Here is a 4,251-nt window from a genome sequence, read left to right as displayed (position 1 = left end):
GTGGCCGAACTGGCCATGAAGGATTTAATAATCCGGTTGTGGCCTGCCAAAGCTATACCCAGCAGCTACTTCGGGCTCATGAAGCGGCTGGTGAATGCATGCGCTTGGCTTGACGTCATCAAGCGGTCGGTCTGCATCGAGGGCACGCGGATGGCCTTCACCCGCGTCAAGGTGCAGTGGGCGAAGATGAACGCCCTCAAGCTTGCGACCAAGTGGCCGCCCGCTGGCAAGGAGCACCGCACGCCAGAACGTTATTTCGATGATGTTCTGGAGGGATCCCGCACTGTGATGGAGCAATGTGCGAAGGACATTATCTTTGAATGAATACATTCATGTTATCCTGTCCTGTATGGTGAAACAAAGCTGATATGTAATATAATGATGTTATTTTTAAAATTTTACCTCCTGTGCGGCCGTTTTTAATAATCTAAGAGTTGGCCAGTCGTCGGCTTCAGCCCCCACGTAGGTAGTATGGGGGTGTTCGGGATGGAATCTAAATACTCTTGATCCAAAAATTTGGTCCTTGAAGGAGGTGTTTAGCGCAACGAACCAGGCAATCGGACTATGTGGCTTTATCACCCTCACTTAGCCATAGGAGTTCAACAATTAAAATGTAGGCGCGGCCCCTAGTTAGCATTTAATCCGGACTAGGGTGTTGTAAACACCTGATCGGGTAAGAACCAATTCATCGCATAATGCGGAAAAATCGCTAAAGATTTGAAACCTCCGAAGAGCTGACCGGCTCACGCCGCATCATGACAGTCAGTTTTCGACTTTCTCTACTGAGGTGCTCATCCGGATGAACCAGGACACAATCGCAGTAGTTCTCCCTTTACTACCCTATCCGATATAGCGGAGCGTAAGGTAGTAAGCATAGGAGCCGGGCAACCCAACTATTGACCAAAGACATGATTCGGAGCCAATGCATATAATACTAAATTCGGGGTGCCGAACTATACTGTAAAAAGTGTTCGGACTTTGTTGCCGTATTATGGGGCGCAATGAAGCCCCTGGCGGATTAACGCGTACCAAAGTGTACGGGTGCGACTTGATAAGATTATCAAAAAGGAAAAGAGGGTAGTAAGCTAGTGCCGCAGAAGTTGGGCCGCAAAGTGTGTCCATTATAGTTTGATTAATACGTTAAAGCGTATTTGTACAAGTAGTGCAATAAGCAACATGCTATTTAATATGCCACAACCAAGGAAGAGTTGCGTGCGGGTCCTGAAAACAGGTAGAGTGATCGTTAAAGAGACCACCTAGAAATTCCCTTATACGTCAGTGCTTCTTGTCGTCTTGGTGTATCTATCCTTTCGAAAGGACCGGTGATCAGGCCGTCAGGAAAGGCATGTGGAAAAGAAACCTGAAAAGAAAAAAAAGAAAAAGTGAAAGTATGTGTGTCCAGGGGCGGTCGAGCCGTATTATGGATCACAATCTAGTTATGCCTCCGTCTATGCCCATGGTATTTTGAGTGCATAATTATGTACGCGCGGTACGAACGCCGCCACTTGGTCGGGACTGGGACGGATGCCAAATTGCTAGTTGAGCTCTTGACGAGCTGGGTTGTCCTGCTGTAGAGTAGTCCGGACTCGTTTGATAGTGTCCGGGAGCTCGACCGCTGAATTAAGGTTCTGCTTGAAAAGGTCGCTCTGTACTTCTGTTGCTAAAGCAGCGGTGTGCTCCTCGGTACGGAGGGAGCGTTCCGTGTTTCCATTGACTGTTATGACGCCGCGTGGTCCGGGCATCTTAAGCTTGAGATAAGCATAGTGTGGCACCGCATTGAATCGAGCAAATGCGATTCGCTTAGTAGTGCGTGATAGCCATTGCGGAAGGGGATGATATCGAAGATCAACTCTTCGCTTCGGAAGTTTTCTGAAGATCCGAAGACAACCTCTAGTGCGATTGAGCCTGTACAGCGGGCCTCTACACCTGGTATGACTCCTTTAAAGGTAGTCTTTGTGGGCTTGATCCTTGAGGGATTAATGCCCATTTTGTGTACTGTATCCTAATAGAGCAGGTTTAGGCTGCTGCCACCATCCATGAGGACTTGCGTGAGATGGAGTCCATCAATGATTGGGTCAAGGACCAGTGCGGCTGAACCGCCATGACGGATACTGGTCGGATGGTCCCTGCGATCGAAAGTGATCGGACAGGAAGACCATGGGTTGAACTTTGGGGCGACTGGCTCCATCACGTAGTCGTCCCTGAGCGCGCGTTTGCGCTCCCTCTTGGGGATATGGGTACCATATATCATGTTCACTGTTTTAACTTGGGGGGAGACTTCTTCTGTCCCCCTGTGTTCGGCGAACGGGACTCCTCGTCATCGTCCTCGCTTTGCGACCCCTTCTCCTTGTTTTCGGCATTTAATTTGCCGACCTGTTTAAAAACCCAACAGTCTCTGTTGGTATGATTGGCTGGTTTGTCTGGGTGCCATGGATCTGGCATGGACGATCGAGTATGCGGTCCAAGCTGGATGGGCCCGGGTTGTTTCTTTTATATGGCTTCTTCCGATGGCCGGACTTGGAGCCACTGAATCCGGTGTTGAGTGTCGTGTCGTCGGTATTGTCACCGTTGCTTTGACGCTTGTGCCTGTTGCGTCGGGGCTTGCCGTTGCTATTTTTGGTCTCAGAGGTGCCAGCTTCGCTTGCAGTGTTATTGCTACAGGCTAGCCAACTATCCTCGCCCACACAAAAATGGGTCATGAGTGCCATGAGGGCTGCCATGGACTTCGGTTTTTCTTGGCCGAGGTGAGAGGCGAGCCATTCGTCGTGGATGATATGCTTAAAGGCCGCCAGGGCTTCGGCATCCGGACAGTCGACGATCTGGTTCTTTTTAGTTAGGAACCTGGTCCAGAATTTCCTGGCTGACTCTCCGGGCTGTTAAACTATGTGACTTAAGTCATTAGCATCTGGAGGTCGTACGTATGTACCTTGGAAGTTGTCGCGGAAGGTGTCTTCCAAGTCCTCCCAGCTGCCAATAGAGTTTTCAGGCAAACTGTTTAACCAGTGCCGAGCTAGCCCTTTGAGTTTTAGCAGGAGGTATTTGATGGCGTGAAGGTCATCACCACGGGCCATATGAATATGGAGAAGAAAATCCTCAATCCATACCGCGGGATCTGTTGTTCCATCATATGATTCGATATTCACGGGTATAAATCCTTCTGGGAATTCATGCTCCATTACTTCGTCTGTGAAGCAAAAGGGGTGTGCGGCACCTCTGTATCGGGCCAAGTCGCGACGTAGTTCGGATGTAGTCTGTCTGCGATTTTCGGCCCGGGCGTGGTTATGTTTGTCATGTCCGGCCAAATGGCCGTCGTCGCGCATCAGGGCACGCCCCCACGATCCGTAGATCGATCTGGTCTGACCTGTTCTGTTCTTTAGGTCCTGCCGCAGGTCATATGTATAACCCCGAGTTGTTTTATCTCTGCCTCTAAGGTGAGGTAGGACGGGCTGGTGTTCAGCTTGAGGTGCCGCTTTATCCCGGCCACGTGGTGGTTGGTCAGCCGCATTATGCGCTGATGGTACGGGCTCCAACGCCTCGTCATCTAATTGGGGTAACAATTTGCGGTTCGGGTAACTTTTAGTTGGGCGATCGAGGCCGTGTTCCTCGGCTGCCAGGACATTAGTCCATCTGTCATTGAGTAGGTCTTGATCAGCTTGAAGCTGATGCTGCTTCTTTTTCAGGCTCCTCGCAGTGGCTATTAGCCGGCGCTTAAAGCGCTCCTGCTCGAGAGGTTCCTCAGGCACGATGAAATCCTTGTTTCCGAGGCTCACCTCATCCTCGGAGAGTGGAAGATAATTACTGTCCTCCGAGTCTTCATTTACGGCCTGTTCATCAAGGCTGACTCGCCCGTCCTCCAGTTCGTCCTGTTCGGAGGTTGGCTCAACGGGGTATCCCTTGTCTTCGGCATCGTCTAGAGTATTCTTTTCTCTTGTGCCGGTATCGCTGTCTTTTCCACGGCGTGACTTAGAGCGGCGCCGCTGACGTCGGCATTTTGGCTGTATCTCAGGAGGTTTATCCTCGACTGGATCCTTCTCGTTTTTGCCATTGTTCTCTTTAGGTGTATCCACCATGTACACGCCGTACGAAGAAGTGGCCGTCGAGCGCCCGATAAACGGCGGATTTTGGCCCTGCTCCTCTTCGGCATCGTCGTCCATACCGTCGATGTCTTCGGAGCCGTAATCGAGCGTGTCGGTTAGGTCTTCGACAGTGGCTATGAAGTGGGCGGTGGGTGGGAAGCGAAATTCTCTGTCA

Source organism: Triticum aestivum, chromosome 6D (assembly GCF_018294505.1).
Source record: "Triticum aestivum cultivar Chinese Spring chromosome 6D, IWGSC CS RefSeq v2.1, whole genome shotgun sequence".
Taxonomy (NCBI): Eukaryota; Viridiplantae; Streptophyta; class Magnoliopsida; order Poales; family Poaceae; genus Triticum; species Triticum aestivum.
This window is presented reverse-complemented; position numbering follows the sequence as displayed.